Source organism: Marmota monax, unplaced genomic scaffold (assembly GCF_021218885.2).
Source record: "Marmota monax isolate L192 unplaced genomic scaffold, Marmota_monax_Labrador192_F-V1.1 WCK01_AAM20220418_F8-fsc00096, whole genome shotgun sequence".
Taxonomy (NCBI): Eukaryota; Metazoa; Chordata; class Mammalia; order Rodentia; family Sciuridae; genus Marmota; species Marmota monax.
In genome coordinates this window covers 3,103,960-3,124,183 of record NW_026695236.1, presented here as the reverse complement: position 1 = coordinate 3,124,183, position 20,224 = coordinate 3,103,960, and the positions used below count along the sequence as shown (strand labels likewise).

Genomic DNA, 20,224 nt, shown 5'->3' with positions numbered 1-20,224 from the left:
AAACTTATGATTTATGGCATTTTACAAATATTTTTTGCCTTAAAGACATTTCTAAAATATATCTTTTAAATGTTTAAATATTTCTTTAAAATGATACTTTAAAAATATATTCTAGAACATAGTAATCCTAAATTTAGAGAATCAGTTATGCAAAAAATAACATTACATAAAAATTAAGGATTTATTTACATCTAAGTAAGCTGTCATTGTAACAAAACAGCAAAATAAGAAAGGTTTCAGTATACTGAAAGAGGCATATCATTTAGTCTACCAAGAGTAGCTGTTTTAAAAATATTAAATGCATTAACCTTTATCAGACATTACACTAACTACCTATTTAGATGAAAAAATAATTTGAAAAGTTATAATTATAGAGTATATTTTTGAGGATATAAGTTTAAATTTTAGGAAGTATTCAGGACTGGGGTTTCAGTTCAGTGGTTGAGCACTTTCCTGGCATGTGTGAGGCACTGGGTTCTATCCTCAGCACCACATAAAAATAAATAAACAAATAAAAGATATTGTGTTCATCTACAACTAAAATACAAAAAATTGTTCATATGTGTTGCTATTAATGTGTATATGATTGAGATCTGGATCTGGCTGGGGTTGGGAGATAGTTCAACTTCTGTATGCCCTCAGGTATGGCTTGACAACTGGGTCTATAGAACACTAATTGAGTTTATGTGTCTCTTGTAGTTCTGACCTTCTAAGGGATCAAGATATAGAGGTTATTATTTTATATTTGAAGGGCAGGTTTTATGGAAGAATGATTAGTTTTGGATAAAATCATGAATTAATGAATATAATTTACAGAAAGACAAATTTCAGATAAATTATAAAAAATGGATTTCAAATTAGAACTATCTAAAAATGGTTCTTGTTACTTGGTAAAGTTGAGAATTTTCTGTTCCAGATAATGATTAAGCAAAATCTAGACATAGATCTACTTATGGTCATTGGAAAAGGAATTCATTGAGCAGAAAAAGGGTTAGATTAGATAGCTTTTTCAGTGCTTGAGATTGTATGTATGTTCCAAGTCTAATTCTTCTAGGTCAGTGGTTCCAACTGCTTCCGAGAGATCCTTGGCAATTTTTGGAGATGTTTTGGTTTTCATCTTTGGGGGAATCTGTGGCAGGGGTTGTTATCTAGTGGGTAGAGCTAAGGAGTGTTGTTAACTGGTATGGTTCTGGACATGCCCCTTCCCCAAGTGGTATGAAATTATTCACCCTCAAAAGTCACTAGTGCTGATGTTGAAAAACTTTGCTTAAGGGATTTGACAGAGTAAGTGACTTAAATGGTAGTCTGTTTAATCTTTGAAATTGGTCCAGGCCTGAAGTTATTATGTCAGATAATATCAGCCTTAGACATAGATGTGAAGTAGGAAACACTTATTTTCAATAAATTCTTGCCATACCTATAATACCATCAATTTCATTGATCTTATGTTCTGTAGTGTATGCCGTTTTACCACCTCTCTAATGACTCTTGGCCTTATTAGGCTTAGCACCCTTGTACCCTGTTTCTTCAACATCTACTCTATAACCTAGATGATCTGCAAAATGAATACACTGACAGATAGTTGATTTAATACCGTTTTATTATGATGATAATGCCTGTCTCTCAGTTTCTCTCCCAGTCATTCATAGTGACCCTGCTTCTCAAGATTTCCCCTTATCTACTCAAAAGTCTAGAAAATGTACTGTAAAAAATCTGCATACATATTTTATTAAGGCAAGACAATATAATTCTTCTGTAATATCTATTCAAAGTTATTTAAATAAAATTTCAAGACATTAGAGATATTTGTATGCATTTATACATAGGTAGTAAGTGCTAGCAACTCTGAGGTAGATTAAATATTGATGGGAACATTTTGAATACTGGAAATTATACTAAAAATGGTTTATAGTCATTTGGGTAAAGATAAGTTAACTGTATTAGTCAACTAGGACTGGCATAACAAAATGCTATAGACTGAATGGTTTAGATAGCAGGATTTATTGCTGTTTCCTCACTTGGGCTGTCCTCTGTGCATGTGGAAAGAGAGCCAGAGAGTGTCCAAGAGCTCTTTGGTGTTTCTTCCTCTTATAAAGACACCAGTGTTGTTGGAATAGGACCAAACCCTTAAGATCTCATTTAATTCATTTAACCTAAATGAGCCTAAGTATCCTATCTCTAAATATAGTCACATTGTAGGTATGTGGATAGGACTTTCACATATAATTTTTTGGAAAGGACAAAATCAGTCTGATTATCAGTTTTAAACATATGATACTTAGATGAGATAGGCACTTGTTTTGTGTTGAAACTTAGTTGACATAAATAAGTTCAGTGGCATAACAAACTGAAATAGAATTCAAGTGTCATTGTATTATAGATAATGAGAAAACTTCTCTTTGTTATTGATGCTACTTACTACTAATTATCTGGTATATCAAATTGGAGGATTTAGTTTTGCTCAGGTATATAGCAATGCATGAAAAGGTCTATGTTCTAATGAAATTTTTTGTAGTTGAGTTATTAGAAATATTATAATGTTTACTTTTCATTAAAGTCTGGTCATTTTAAACTTTTTTTTTTAAAAAATGAAATCATGCTTCCTCATGTCTATTTATACTTTGGCTTCCAACTTGATTAATATGAAGGAAATATATGCTTAGGGTAGTTTAGACACTGAGGCAGTGTGTACAAGGAACCACCTGCTTTCCTTAGGGGCACTTTCTATTAAAAATATTAATCACACTATTTGTTGTTAAAGACAGAGTTTCCATGAGAAAGTTTTGGCTAACCATGCACCCATACCTCATTTTTGCCATGCCCTATATTTAATATGCTCAAGAGTACATTTAGAAGTACTCTTCAGAACTTTGCAGTTTCCACCCCCAATTAGTCTGGTTTATTATAACCAATTAAATTTTGAAGACTGAGAAGGGCCCATCATATCAATTTCTAAATGCTTTGGATGTTGTGAGGACTCGATTTTGAGAACATTTCCCTGTTCTACTTCTAATCATCTTTCCAGCATGATGATACAGAGTTGTTCTGCTTTGCTGAGATAGTGTTTATTCATCTCATTAAACTTTGTGCATGGACATAATGATATTTAGATGTGGTATTTTAGAAATATTTCACAGATAATCTTCTATAAGCTAAGACTTGTAAATTCTTATTTTGAGAAGAATTTAGCTTTCTATGCTATAAGATACCTTAAAAGTAAACACTTAAAAAAACTACATAAGAGAAATAACCAAAACTATAATTATTATGAGAGGCTAAAATGAGTATGTTTGATCTTAACCATGAAATTTATGTCAAATATGTCTTGTGTCTAATAGCCTGAATTTTCAAAACACTTTTTTGGAATATAACCTAGAGCAAGTTTGCATTAATGTTAATGCTATTTTAAAATAAAAATAAATATTCATAAAAGAATTCAGAAGAAGTAAACTAAAACTCTGCAGCTATAATAATTGCTACCAAAAAAGAAAATGGAACCATTACAAATACTATTTAGAGAAAAGTATTAAGAACCTTTGTCTAATTCTTCTCATGCTTCCCCCACCCCATCCCCATGTCAGGGCCTCATGCATGCTAACTCTACCACTGAACTACAGTCCCAGCCTCCCTTCCCATGACTGTCTGTCTTTCCTCTCTTTTACTTTCCTTTTCTCTTTCCTCTCCCCTCCCTTCCTTTCCCTTTCCTTCCCTTTTCCCTTCCCTTTTCCATTTTCTCTCCTCCTCCCCCTCCTCCTTTCTTTTACTTGGAATAGACCCAGGGTCCCTTTGAGACTTCCGTCTCCCTTTTAAGTTTTTATTTTTCTAAGGTCTCATTAAGTTGCCCAGGGCCTCCTTAAGTTGCTGTGGCTGGTCTTAAACTTGTGATCCTCTTGCCTTAGCCTCTGGATTTGCTGAGATTACAGGCCTCCATCACTGTGCTTGGCAATGAAGAATTATTTGTATGTTCAGAAACTAGTCTGTTCAATACAAAGATATTCCCCCTCTCCTCCTTCTTCCCTTCTCTCTGTCTCTCTCTCTCTCTTTCTAGTGCTGGGGATTGAACCCAGGACCTTGTGCATGCTAGTCAAGTGTTCAACCACTGGGCTACCTTCCCACCCACCACTCCATGTCTTTTTTTTTCTTGTAGAGAAGAAAAAAAATTAGAAGAAAAAAAATCATATTTTTTTCCTTCTATAATTTTTATTGGAGTTGATGATTATTAGAATGAACATAATTAAAGGACTAAAATACTATATGAGGATCACATTTCTCATTCTAAAACTTTTTAGTTCTCTTAGATGGAGGAATTCTGGCAAAGCTGCTGCTTAGATTTGATGGTATGTTATTTTAAGTTTTTTAGAACATCCAGAGAATGTTTAGTCATTTAGAAGATTCAGGGAACACTTTGCTTTGTTAAGAAGATTCTAAAGGTGAATTGTGCAGGTACTCCTGTTTATTTGTACATACATACTAAATATTCACATTGTCACAATTAAAGTAAAGTGTTTTTAGTGGTGATAAGTTTGTACAAACATTTACAGATATTAGCATCTAAAATTATATTTTTTTATTTTAGGCAGAGATGGACTTACTGCCTTGTTGCCATTTAGGTCATATAGGACAGATTTATTCTTGAAACTGACTGTACATAAATTTTATGAAAGGTCTTGACCACATGCAACTACAATACAAAGTGGAAGAAAAATTTCTGTTAGAGGTAACCTCTGGCTTATAAATATATTCCTTATCTTTTTTTTTTTTTTTTTGTGGTGCTTTGATTGAACCCAGTGCCTCATGCATGCCAGGCAAGTGTTCTACCATGAAGCCACATCTCCAGTCCTCCTCCTAATCATTAATCATTTTGGAAGCCATAACTAAGAGCTGATGGCTGATGTAAGATAAACTTGGTTTTATAGTTGGACTTTATTTTTATTTTTCAGTTTTTTCTTAATTCATTTTTACTGTTGAAATAAGATAAGCATTTAAGTTTCTTCTTTTTCTTCTTATTACCTTACACTTTCAAATATGAACAAAGTTGACTTTGAATTTTTGAAAATGTCATAGTGATTTATTTTATCACTATTTTCTATAAACTGTTAAAATACTTTTGTATACATTTGAAAAACCCCATTCAACATCATTATCTTCTAATGATTAACCTAGATGCTGTTTATCAGAGAGGGAATAAAAGTCAAAGAAAATGAAGGTTTGTTAAGCTTTTAGAACACAGCTTAGAACCTTGTTCTGTTGTTTCCTTGCTTAAATAAGTATGGGAATCTTGAAGGAAAAATCTTGTGTATAGACAAATTTAGGGGAGCAATTATTGAAAAGTCTAGGTTCCACAATAAATTGAATTGAAAAGCATTTCTATGGTTCATCTGACTTAAAATATAAATGTGTACTTTGACTTCTTTAATTGAGCTTTTATACTTCTTTTAATGTTCATTAGAGAAAAACATTATTAGTTCATGACCTTTCCTGACTAAAGAAGTGGCAATCAATAAGAACTGAGTATGTAGAGAAAAATGTGCAAATGGATATAAATGCTGAGAACCACACCAGATATGAGCAATATCATACCTAATCAAGGAAAGATTTTCTTACATGAATTCTGGAATGAGTATAATATGCCTAAGGAACTGGCAGATGGCTTGAGTGTAGGCATAGGACACACAATTTGGGAGAACTAAGCTACATTCCGTTATACTTAAATTACATGAGTAATATAACCATATGCTGTGTTTCAAGCAATATTAAAGAGATTATATATCCTTCTCTTTATTGTTAGTTGCTGATTTTTCTTGGATCATGTATTGAGATTGAATGGGATCTCAATGGACACCTAAAAAATTGGAATTCAGCTGTAGGGCAGCTGTTGGAATTTTGTACATAAAACAGTATAGTTTGATCAAATGGTGGGTAAGTGCTATGTTGCTGACTGCAACAATGATCTTGACACTAATAGTCTTTCTTACCTTAATGAAATGGTAAAAATTAGAATTGCCATACTGGTATATACTATTTGTATATGGCCTTGCTGTGACCTTTTAAAGTAATCTGCAAGGTCTTATGTATTTATTTATTTTAAAGTCTCTGAAGGAAACAAATCACCCTTAGCCTGTATCTTATTCTTATCTAAGGTTGATGGGAATACCATCCTTTGAATGAAAATAACAAAATTACTACATTGTCTGTTTATAACATGGAGGCTTCACTTGAGTGACCTGTCTACTTTGCCCTGCTGAAAACACAATATTTTTTCAGCTGCAACTTAGCTCTGAGTTCATATAGCAACTTTCTCTTCTACGTCCTCCATATGCTGAATGATGTGTGAATTTTTTTCCCTCTAAACTGAATGTTTGGCAGCTTAGACTAAAGAATGGTCCCTTATATAGTTACATGAACACATTGGAAAGCTGGCACTTGCAATTTATCCTCTCATCTTACTCCATAAGTAAACAAGTGAAGTTTTTAGCTTTAATTTGTAATATTTGGATTACTTATTTCAGAAATTTAAAAATTAGATTTTAGATTGCTTTCCTTCACTAGAGTAAATATTTTATAGAAGTTTTGAAGATTATGGAATTTTCTTGTCACCTTCACTTTTCTTAAATCTGATTCATTATGTAAATAATGAACTCCTTGACACAGAGATCATATTTTAACTTACTGTTTTATTGGCTGTGCATGAAAATAGTAGGTTTTTCATAATTAAGTTGAATGAAATTTGTAAAAGCTGTAAGTATTTAATGGAATATTAAAAGGCTTTGAGAGAATTCATGACTAGGCTTCAGATTCTAGGCTTTGGGATTTCATGTGGTTTCAAAATCTGGCTCTATCATATAGCTGTGTATATCCTTCTAAACCGCATCTCCAAGGTGGGGATAATAATCCCTGCATTATAGGACTGTTTTGAAGATTACATAAAACAGTGTGTCAAGCACTTAATGTGACATGTGAGAGATAGTGACCATTCAACAAACTGGTAATTAATTATTTTGATATACTATTATTTTAATTACACTTATATTGATGTCTGAGAATTTTTGTTATTATCCTACTTACAAAAAATATTGGAGGCATTGTGGGAATTATTTCTATTTGAAAGCACTATAGGCACTAAACCAACATTAATATGAATAAAATATTTACCAGAGGCAGGGTGATATAATTGAAAGCCTCAATTTGAAGTCAGACACTACTAGCTTTGAGTTTTAATTCAGCTACATAAATGTTAAGTAATTTTAGGTGAGTAAATTATCTTTTGAGTCCAAATTTCTCATCTCTAAAAGGGGGATAGTTAACCCATAACTTAAAGAGCCACTTTGAAGATTGGAGATAATATTTTAAAAATATCCAGTGCCCGGTACTGTTAATAAATAGTAGTTTATTATCATTATTTTATTCCCCTATTTTCTTTTTCTCTTTGTTCTCTGGTCCCTTTTATTTGTTTATTTTTATCCATCTCTCTTTCATGATTCCTTTTGGCTCCTCAATCTTTCCACATTTCTTTCTTTTCTTTCTTTTTTTGTTTTGCATTTTAATGGTTTATAAGGACCAATTAATTACCATGAAATAGAGGAATTGATATCAGGGGAGGAGCACCTGAATATCATACTTTTATATATAAATCATTAGCTAAATTCTATGTCCAGCAAACTGTATTTCCTTTACAGGATTATAAAAGAGATGTGAACAAAAGGTTGTGTGTTTGATAAAAATGTATAATTGTTTTTTACACTTTCAGCTCTGAGAGTATACTTTAATTTTAAAGTTTAATGACTATATTACTCCAGTTAGAATGATAATCAGTAAGATTACATATAATAATGCTGATGTGGATGCAGAGGGGTAAAGAAACTCAAAGGAACCCTTATATACTGTTGGTGAGATAGTAAATTAGTACAATCACTATAGGGTATGGATATCAAAAGTCTGGAAGTAGAACCACCTATAACCCTGCTGTACCACCCCCAGTACTTACCAAGAAGACTTAAAGTCAGTATATTATAGAGATGCATGCATATAGTTTCTAATTCATAGTAGTCAAGTTATCACATCAGCCTAGGTATCTGGCAATAGATGAATGAATGGTTAAAGAAAATGTGGTAGATAAACAATGGAATTTTATTTAATGGAAAAGAGAATGAAATTATGTCATTTGCAAGAAAATGGAACTGGAGAACATCATGTTAAGCAAACTTATACTGACTCAGAAAGTTAAGGGTCATGTGCTATTTCTCATATGTGGAAACTAGAGAGAAAAAAAGAAAAGGAATCTCACAAAAATAATAGGGAGATCAGTAGGTCAGAGGAATGGATCAGAGAAAAGGGAACAAGGAACGGGAAGGAAGATACTGAGGAATTAAATCAAATATGCAACGTGGTTGTACAAATGTGTCATAATGAATTCCACTGATATTCATAATTCTTATGTACCAACAAAATTTTAAATGTCAAAAAAGTCCAGCTTTTAAAAAAGTTTATGAATAGGAGTACTATTCAGTTTCTTGAAAAATGCTGCTGTAAGTGGAAACCAACATCATTGTTAAAAGCCTTATATAATATGCTAAGAATTGACTCCTGTATGCAGTTAAGTAAAGTCTGCCTTCTGGGACTTAAGAAAGTTTTGGTAGATACATAAAGCATATGGAAAACTCCCAAACCATTGATTAAATACACTGAATGATCAAAGTAGCAATATAATCAGATGCTTTTCTTCTAGATACTGGATTGCAGTGATTTGTTAATATGCCTGCTTTCCCACCAAACAGAATTCCTAAGGGCATAGGAATCAAGTATTAGGTAATTTAGTTTTTCCTATTATGCTAGGGAATACAGCAGATATTGAATAAAAAAGTAAAGGAGAGAGAAAACTTGCGGTTCCTTGTCTATTCTGTTTCACTTCAAGATCATTAAAGCCCTTGATAAGCTGGATCTAACCTCTATACCTCTCTTTTAAGGTGCTGAGTTATAAAGCATTAGAAACATGACACCAGATCAATTTTTGTTGGACAAATGGCTGGATATAGGACTACAATATGAATGAAATACATATGTGGCAAGAGAAAATTTATCACTTCTTTCCCAGAAAAGAGAAAGTTTCAGTATTTATTTCAATAGTAGAAGGAATAGAACCTCACTGAATATAAGGGGTATATGGGTTTGATGAGTGGTGAAGCAAAGGTCATCATAGTTTTTGAATATGTTCAGGAAGAATAGTAAAAGGCACTGGGATCAGGGACAAAAACCATTTAACTTATTATGTTAAAGAAAAACAGAAGAGTCATTTGTTAGGAAGTATTTAAATGGACTTAAAATTATTAGTATATATGTTTTAACCATTTAGAAGTTTAAATGGTTAAAACAGCTTTCTTTAGCAGGCAAAATCACATGGAGCCATTTTTACATTTTTTATATTTGTTTATTTTAAAGATTTATATGTATTCGCATATTCTCATTTTGCTACTTTGTTACTACCTGGAGAGGCACAGTTTGCATGTAATTCTGTATGATATAGTGATGACAGCAGTTAACACAGTTATTCTGAGAAATCTGTATGCTCCATAACCAGGAAGCAATGTATTGTAAATCTGTCACTCCCTACAAGGTCTTTCCAGAGAAAACAGTATTTTCCAACTGAATAAATTTTAATTCCATGTTACCTGTTATTTCTATACCATTTTGCTCTTTTGGCTTTGTACATTATGAGATTAACTTTATATGGTTATTTTATTTAATCACCCATATTTTGTTAATAATGTTTAAATTATTTCCATATTGTCATATAAGTATGTTCAGTTTCAAAAAACCAAAAAGGTTTCTAAGAAGACCACCAACCTAAGTTAAAATAGACAAAGGATATGAAAAAGTAGCTAAACCAGCTAAACTAACAAATCAAAGAGATAAACAAAGGGTTGTGGCCAGGGATGTAGTTTAGTAGTAGATGACTTGCCTACTATGCATATACCTTGCATTCAATTACCAGAGCTATAAATAAATAAGTGAATAAATAAATAATATAAAATTAAACAAATGATTATAAACCTAGAGGATGTTCAACTTCACTCAGAGGAGGAATGCAACTATAATGTGAGGTAGCATTTCTTTCACCCATTAGATGGCAAGTATAAAATAGTTTGGTAAAGCACAGTTTTTATGGGTATAGGGAAATAACTGGTATAAGGGAATTTCTACTTTCATAAACTGTTGGTAGGAGTGTTTATTGGTATGGCCTTCTTAGAAGTACAGTTTGGCAATATTTGTCCAAATTAAAAATATACCTATCCTTCCCTCTAGCAAGAATGACAATTATTAAAAAGATAAAAGATAACACATGCTGGTACAAATGTAAAAAAATAGGAAACCCTTGTACATTGTTGATGGAAATGTAAGTTAGTACAACCACATATACCATATAATCCGACAATCTCACTACTGGGTATGTAAATTGAATCAGTCTTTCAGAGATAAATTTGTACTCCTATATCCTTCACAGCACTGTTTATAGTAGCCAAGAAATGGAAACCAGTTTTTTTGAGTTAGCTGAAAGTGGATAAAGAAAATGTGATACATATACACAGCGGAATACCATTCAATCATCAAAAGGAGTGAAATCCTGTTATTTGTGACAATATGGATGGAACTGCAAATCATTATGTTAAGTGAAATAAGCTAGACTCAGAACTGTGTTCTCACTTATATGTGATTTCTTCTATAAGTTGAGAGTAAAATGTCTTTCACGAGAGGCCAGGGAGAATAGTGGGGGTGGGGAAGGGTTGATCAATGGATACTAAATTATGTTTTTATATTTCAGGAACCTAATGTTGTAACAACTGAAGGAAAACCTAAACAAACTATCTTCACTTGTTTTTAGTATACTTTAAAAATCACTGTTTTTTTTTTAGGTCACACAGCTGAGTAGTATAGTTATTAGTTCCTCAGTAGCTTTGCTATAGATGATACGTCTAAGTTATTGATTATGATAACAGTTGCCTAGGTTACTTTTCAAGGACTTGAAGGTTGCTGTTGTTGAAAGAACTGACTCTTCACAAGGACTTGCCAAACTAATTGCCCAGTGGACTAAAAGATGGTGAAAAAGCTTGGCATCTTTACTTTCATATTGTATCTTTTTCCTTTGCTACCTTCACCTGTGGATCAGATTTCTGCTCATAGACATGTTAGTCATTTATAGGAATGTTTGTCTGGGATGGAAATATGAGATTAATTTGTCCTAAATTTACCTAATGTCTCTGTTCCATCTTGAAGACACCAAGATAAAAGTAACAAAGATATTTTCAAGATATAAAAGGAAATCACCTTGTGATTATATGCATACCAAACACCTGGCTTCTCAAGGTCCTGTTCTAGATCAGTGGAGAAGTATCTAGAAGTCTGTAGTCATCATTTTCTAACCTAAGACCCCTTCTTTTCCCCTTGCCTAAAGATAAAAGGAGCTTAAAAATTCTGAGATAAGCTTCCTTCCAGGCACCAGCCTACCACGTTCTCATTGTGTTGGTATTCCAAATAAATCATTTTCCTTATATCCCCCCAAGAAAGATTACAATTAGATATGAATAAAAAATTCTGTTGTGCCATTGCACAGTAGGGTAACTACAGATAACAACAATGTTCTGTACATAAAGCTAGAAGAAAGGGCTTTGAAAGTTTTCACCATGAAGAAATGATAAATGTTTGAGGAGATACATATTGAACCTGATTTAAACATTATACAATGTATACAGGTATTGAAACATCATACAATACTCCATTAATATGTATGTTTTTATGTACAAGTTAAAATTGATTTTAAAAATACACTTATCCTTTGACATAGTGAATCTAGTTATAAGAATTTACCTCCAATAATGTAAGGACATGAATACAAAGTGTGTTTTTATATTAATTTTTTTTTTGTTTCGTCAACTTCACCTATCTATTTGCAGAATATTTTAAATAAACTTGAGCATTTTCATATGTGGGTTTGATATGAGTACCAAAATTTAAAAAAGTACAAAACAATGTGTTTATTTGGTATGTATCTGGGTTCAGATGTATATCCATACATATTCAAAATTCTACACATAGCCCAGAGGTCTGGTTAGAAGAGAATATTAATTTCATTGTGTTTTGTTATTCTATTTGAATATTTTTTTTGTTATGTACGTATATTACTTTTCTTGTTTTAATAGTTTTTTTGAGTTAAGTTTATATGGTATAAATTTACCAGTTTAAAGTTTCTGTTCCATTAGCTTTTCTTATGTTTACAGAGTTGTGTATGTATCCATTCCTACAATATAATTTTAGATCCTTTTTATTTTCCCATAAAAGAAATCATATCCATTATTAGTACATCTCCATTACTCCTTACTTTTTCAACTTTAGGCAACCATTATTCAACTTTCTGTAAGTAAATTTGCCTATTTTGAAATTTCATATAAATAATGTGCTACAATGTATGTGACTGGCATCTTTCACTTACCATAATATTTTTGAGATTTATCATGTTGTAGTTCAACAAACATATTTTAAATTGAAAAAATATTTTAGGGGCTGGGGTTGTGGCTCCGTGGTATAGCACTTACCTAGCATGTGTGAGGACTGGATTTGATACTCAGCACCACAAAAATAAATAAATAAAATAAAGGTATTGTGTCCATATACAACCAAAAATACAAAAACAAATTTTAAAAATCAATGTTAAAATAGCATTTTTAAAATTACTCATTTAAGTATATTTTATAATGCTTATGTGGTTTGGAATTATAGAGAAATTATTTATTGTGAATAGGTACCAATTATTGAACATCTACAATGTACTTGTCACTCTATTAGGCTTTTTATATGTTTTGTCATAGCATTTAATCCTTATAACATATGTAATAACATGCATTATTTCTACAAATGAACAAATGAAATATTTTTAGTGTTGAGTTGCACAGAATATGAAAATGTTGTGATGTATAAAGATAACCATGTGCAAACACATACTTTACAACCAGAGTTAAACTATGTAAAGTGCTGTAACAAACACTTTTACAACACAGTAAAATATTGTTCCCTAGGTAGAGATGTCCAATAGAACCTTTTATAGTGATGAAGATGATCTATACCTGTTCTATGATAAACATTACCACATATGTCCGTTGATATATGGATAGTGTGAATGAGGAACTCAATTTTAATATTTAATTTAAACTTAAATAACTGCTTCTGGACAAGATTTCCTAACAGTGATTGAATTTACTCTCCCAATTTAAGCATCTGAGCAGTTAAAAAAAAAAAAAGGACAAAATACATGAAACTATGGTTTGTAAGAATTTAGACATTAAGCACTGAAGGCCAGGGATTCCCTGAGACATGAAAATGAATGAAATGAGCCTATTATTATTCTGGTTTACTTGCCTAGCATGTGTGAGGCACTGGGTTTGATCCTTGAGAGAATTTTTAGGCATGAATCAAAAAGGAATCACTTGCACAAAGTCCAGAAGACTTTCTCAGTTGAGAAACGTGAGGGCAGACCATGCTGGAAAGAGTTCACAGAACAGAGAAATAGAGAGAAAAGTACTCAGTTTATTACAGATTAGAATGTGTATGAGGAAACTACCCCCAGAATAAGTCAAAAACCAACCTAAAGGATTATAGGTTCTTAATGGAATGACTGGCACTTAAATAAGGGTAGGACTACTTTCTGTTTCTATGAACCCACCGTACTGGAAAATTGCAAAGAATCATGTGGCATTAGGTAAGTTCTTATCTCAGTAACAGGTAATAGTAGTGCTCCTAGATTGAGCATTACTACAGACCCTCCTGAATATCTTAAAAGCAATTCCTTAAAAGAATTAAGCTGTTTTCAAGTAATTTAATTGTGTTCCAGAATAAAGCTTAAGAAGATTTATGGGAACACCGGAATATCAATATCCATTTCCCATCAAGGTAAAATTCAGAATGCCTAACATCAAATAAAATATTACCATTTAAGACATCAAATAATTTAACTCATAATGAGATAGATCTGTCAATTAATGTCAAACTAGAACTGACAAAGGTGTTAGATTTAACAGGCAAGGACATTAAAAAGAGTTATTAAAACTAAATCCTGTAGTGTCCAAAAGTTAAATAGAGACACAGAAGATAAAATAAAACCCCAAATTAGACTTCTAAAGAATAAAATTACAATGTATGAGATGCAAAGTTTACTGACTAGCATTAATGGTAGATGCACATTGCATAAGAAAGTTTTAGTGAAGATGTTTCAATAGAAATGATGCAGAATTAAATATAGAAAAGAAAGTTGTTTTTAAAATAGAATAATGATTATTAATTGTGAGTTGTGGAAAATTTCAGGTGACTTGAAGTTTCTGAAAGAGAGTAAGGAGGATAAAAACATTAGATGAATTCTCAGCTAAAAGTTTTTAAATTTAATGAAAGTTGTAAACTCACAGTTCCAAGAAGCTAAATGGAATCTTAGTACAATAAACATGACAAGGGTTACCTCAAGGCACAACAATAATAGTCAAATTATGAAGATATATTAGAGTGAAATCTCTGAACTACTGAAAAAAGAAATACATCCACCTAGAATTTTATACTTAGCAAAGGTATCTTTCACAATTAAGTGGAAAAGAATTTCAGCCATATATTTTCAATGAAAAGTGAGTAAAATGTAGTAGTAAACTTACTGACTATACCCTTACCCCCAAAACACACACACACACACACACACACAGACAATGGATGGCAACAATAGCACAATTGTCAGGAGAAATGAAAATACACTCTTATAAGATATTTATACTGTGTTAAGTGGCACAGTTGTCATTTGACTGCAGACCATAGCAATTTATAGTTGTGTGCTATAAATGTTAAAACAGACATTAAACTATCCCAACAAAGAAGGGAAAATGGAATCATTAGACAAATTCAAATGGAGTAAAAAATGGAGTGAAAAAGAAACAAAAGTGAGGTAAATAGAAAAATTAATAATAAGGTGATAGATTTAAATCTTAACATTCCACTAACTGCATTAAATAAAAGTAATCTAAATATCCCAATTGAGAGGCAGAAATTTTCAGGATAAGAAAAAGGAAGAGACAACTATATGCTGCTTGTAAGCAATATACACATTTAATAATCCTAATCAGTTAAAAAAATAAAAGAAAATTAATACTAAATAAAAGAGATCTAGGATTGCTGTCAGACAAATAATGAGAGAATGCTATAAATATTTTTGTTGTATAATACATTCTTGATTATGATGATGATTTTACAGGTGCATATTTATGTCAAAACTTTCAAAATTGTACACTTTAAGTATGTACAGTTTATGTCAGTTATGGCTCAATAAAAGCTATTAAGGCATTTAAATAGCCACAGATGTCCAGTAGCTACTGTACTGAATTGTGAAGTAGTACCTAGTAAGTTTTTTGAGGGTCAGAATTATATTTAAATATTCTCTGTATCTAACAGATGCACAGTAACTGCTTTTTAAATATTTATTTAATGAAAAAATTCAAGGTGAGGCTAGCCTGCTAGACATGGACATATCACTTACCTTCTTAGAATCTAAGTTTTTTGATTTGAAAAGAGATGTTCTGGTTTATTTTAAGGTTCCTTTTAGCTCTAAAATTCTGTAATTTGAAAAACAAAATATTTTTTCATTTCTAACTGCAGCTTTACATTTATTTTGGAAAAGTACTTTATTGAGACCAAAATGATTAATATACTAGCAGAATTAATTTAAAATAATTTAAAAACCTTACTTAGTGCTATAGGTTGAATCTAGAATGCCCCTGAAAATCCCATGCATTAAAAGGCTTAGTTGCCAGTCTGTGATGCCATTGAGAGATGGTGGAACCTTTAACAGGTGAAACACAGTGCAGCCACTGCCCCCACCCTCTTTGCTTCCTGATTCCCATGATGTGAGCAATTAACACATCTTGGCTTCCTTGCCATTGTGTATAAAATAGCATTATTTAGTCCCTTATTCTTCTTTTTTTTATCTTATCTCATTTTCCTCCAATACTAACATACTGCTTTTTTTCCTTCCTAACCTATCACATATGAATAGAAGATAAGTTTCATAAGAGGAAGGACTTAATTCATATTATATACTGTTGCAAGTTTTAGATAACTGCCTAGCACATAGTAGGTATTCAATAAATATTTTATGGAATGAATTGATCAATTATACTTTAATGTATCTTAGATTTAATTCATTGCTTCTACAATTTTTTATGTCTTGATTTTCTTCTATGTATATAAAAGAACTCCAATTATTAGAGATTTGATAATTTTCAAGAGGGCTGCCTATTTGAAAATAATTTACTTCCAGAGTTATATCTTTGGGCGAGGACTTTAGATCAAAACAAAAATAATTTACTGTATAGATGATACTTTTACAAGTGTCATCTCATTGATTATTTCCATTAACAAAGTGAGATATTATTCTCAAATTATAGATGAAGGATCTAAAGCTTTGAGAAATCATGGAAAACATACAGAGTCACACAGAAAGTATTCAAATCTATTTCCAGAGTTTGTGTTCTTGCACATTTACCCCCAGTTTCAAATACATCATTTGTAAAGATAATTATCAGTTTAATGTAAGCACAGAGCATAGTGACAATTCAAGGGAAGAAGACTTTGAATATATTCTTTAGAGAAGATAATTTGGGGAAGATTATTGGGAGGCTTTTGAATGGGTTATTTCAGGGCAACATTGACTGATGCAGGGAAAGTACAAACCATTGACCATCTGGGTAGTTTGACATTACCCAAAGTGGATAGAATGAAAGGAAATAAAAATTGAGTTTCATAATCTGGGTTTAGGCCAGTAAATCATAACCAGTAAACAGACTCACTTGATGTGACATTATAATTGATTAATGAATAACAAAAATAATTCATATGCCTGAGGTTTCTAAAAGAGTATAATAATCTTTAGGTATCATGAATAGGTTGTTTTTTAAAGCAATGGGAAGAGATAGAAAAAGTTTAGGGAGAAGGGAAGATACAAGAGTGAGCATCTGCATTTATCAGAGAAAGTTTATATATAGTATATAATTGGTATATAAATACTTTTTTTAGTATTAATTAATACCAATGTTCTTTTGCCTGGGTGTATATCTCTAAGTCATGCAGGTTCTGTTTATAATGCTTATCTTAAGCTAAGATGGCCAAATTGACAAGCTTGATTTGTAATAGCTAAATTGTTTCACTTTCTTCAAGTTGAGTAGAGATTATTTGTGTTGCAAATAGCAACATGACAAGCTTGATTTGTAATAACTAAACTGTTAAACTTTCTTCAAGTTGAATAGAGATTATTTGTGTTGGAAATAGCAAAACACTGTTTGATACCATTTTCATTTTTGCTGTCATTGTGGTCAGCATTTTACAACTGAAAGATTGTTCATTTATTATTTGCCTATGATGTGAAGCTATTGATAATCCTTCTATTTAATTAATACTGTTTAAATAAGAATGCATTTTACAGCTTCGTGATTCTTTTGTGACTTAAAGACAGTTTTTTTTTTATAGAGATCTATTTTGTTGGTGTAAGACTAGGGTTCTGGATTCCTCCCATATATCACCTTAGTGTGTTGTAGTATGACAATTCTGAGGAATGCTTCTTCAATCCAGGTTTGTTGTTGTTCATATACTTGCTTTTAGAGGAATGGAATTTTTTAATAGGTAATATGTATTTTATAAGGGATGATTTTATATATAATTTATAATATATTATACATATATATATATATATATATATATATATATATCCCATATATTATACACAAAGTAGAGTCACATTCTTCCTGTCTTCATATATGTACTTAGGGTAATGATGACCATCGCATTCCACCATCTTCCTACCCCTATACCCCTCTCTTTCTCTCCCTCCCCTTTTCCCCTTTGCCCCCTATCTAGAATTCATTTAATGCTCCCCCCCCCCCACACACACAGCATATTATGAATCAGTATCCTTAAATCATTTGGCATTTGATTTTTTTGGGATTGGCTCATTTCACTTATATTCTCCAGCTCCATCCATTTTCTTTCAAATGCCATGATTTTATTCATTTTTATTGCTGAACTAATATTCCATTGTGTATATATACTACATTTTCTTTATCCATTCATCTACTGAAGGATATCTAATTTGGTTCCACAGTTTAGCTATTGTGAATTGTGCTGCTATAAACATTGATGTGGCTGTCTTGAAACACTGGCCAGAGCAACTAGACAGACTAAAGAAATTAAAGGGATATGGATAGGTAAAGAAGAACTCAAATTAGCACTGTTTGCCAACGATATGATTTTATACCTAGAAGACCAAAAATTTTCACCAGAAAACTTCTAGAACTAGTAAAAGAATTCAGCAATGTAGCAGGATGCAAAATCAACACCCATAAATCAAAGGCCTTTCTATATATCAGTGACAAATCCTCTGAAAGGGAAACAAGGAAAACTATGCCATTTACAATAGCATCAAAATAAATAAATAAATAAAATACTTGGGAATCAACTTAATGAAAGAGGTGAAAGTCTTCTACAATGAAAACTACAGAATGATAAAGAAAGAAATTAAAGAAGACCTTAGAAGATGGAAAGATCTACCTTGTTCTTGGATAGGCAGAATTAATATTGTCAAAATGATCATAATACCAAAACGACTATACAGATTTAATGCAATTCCAATCAAAATCCCAATGACATTCCTCATAGAAATAGAAAAAGCAGTCAGTCATGAAATTCATCTGGAAAAATAAGAGACCCAGAATAGCTAAAACAATCCTTAGCAAGAAGAGTGAAGCAGGTGGCATCACTATACCAGACCTTAAACTATACTACAGAGCAATAGTAACAAAAAGAACATGATGTTGGCAACAAAACTTATAGACCAGTGGTACAGAATAGAGGACACAGAGACTAACCCACATAATTACAGTTATTTTATATTTGACAAAGGTGCCAAAAACGTACAATGGGAAACATATAGCCTCTTTAACAAATGGTGCTGGGAAAACTGGAAATCCATATGCAACAAAATGAAATTAAACACCTGTCTCTCACCATGCACAAAACTCAATTCAAAGTGGACAAGGATCTAGGAATTAAACCAGAGACACTGAGTCTATTAGGAAAAAAAAAAAAGTAGACTCAAATCTCCATCATGTCAGATTAGGTCCAAACTTGCTTAATAAGACTTCCATAGTGTAAGAATTAATATCAAGAATCAATAAATGGGATGGATTCAAGCTAAAAAGCTTCTTCTCAGCAAAAGTAAGAATCAGAGAGGTGAACAGAGAGCCTACTAATTGGGAACAAATTTTTACCACATGCACATCAGATAGAGCATTAATCTCTAGGATATATAAAGAACTCAAAAATTTTAACACCAAAAACCAAATAACCCAATTAATAAATGGGCCAAGTATTGAACAGACACTTCTCAGAAGATCTACAATCAGTCAACAAATACATGAAAAAATGTTCAACATCTCTAGCAATTAGGGAAATGCAAATCAAAACTAAGATTTCATCACACTCCAATATGAATGGCAGATATTAAGAATACAAACAATAGTAAGTGTTGGCAAGGATGTGGGGGGAAAGGCACACTCTTACATTGCGGGTGGTACTCCAAATTGGTGCAGCCAATCTGAAGAGCAGTATGGAGAATCCTTGGAAAACTGGGGATGGAGCCACCATTTGACCCAGCTATCCCACTCCTTGGTCTATACCTAAAGGACTTAAAAACAGCACACTACAAGGATGATTGTATTTTAATGAGGTTTTCTTATTAATAAGAATTAGCTGTCTGCTGAACTGTATTTTATTTTTGATTGTCTTGATATAGAAGTTAATGGGCTTTCTGACATACATTGACTTGAATGTATTAAAGCCATTATCCTACTTTTGAAGTTAATTGCTTCTTCATGTATTTTAATAGACAAGTTTAAAAAAATGCCCATTCATTTTTGTAACCCTGTTAACACTTCTATGCAGTTAATATAATGTGTGTATGTGTGTGTGTGTGTGTGTTTATATTTGTGTGTGAACCATACATACATACATATGCACACACATACACAAACAGTCTACCTTTTCTATTGTTGAGTTTTGTATCTGTGGATTCAAGCAACCACTGATTGAAAATATTTAGAAAAAAACCTGCATCTGTACCAAAGATGAATAGACATTTATCTTTTCTTATTGTTTAAAC

At 32.0% G+C, this 20,224-nt stretch overlaps 1 protein-coding gene across 10 annotated transcripts in view; it reads left to right on the top strand.

The window, feature by feature from the left end:
* Positions 1-20,224, top strand: part of Tmem135 (transmembrane protein 135) — a 271,986-nt gene that overhangs the window by 157,510 nt on the left and 94,252 nt on the right. The window lies entirely within an intron of this gene.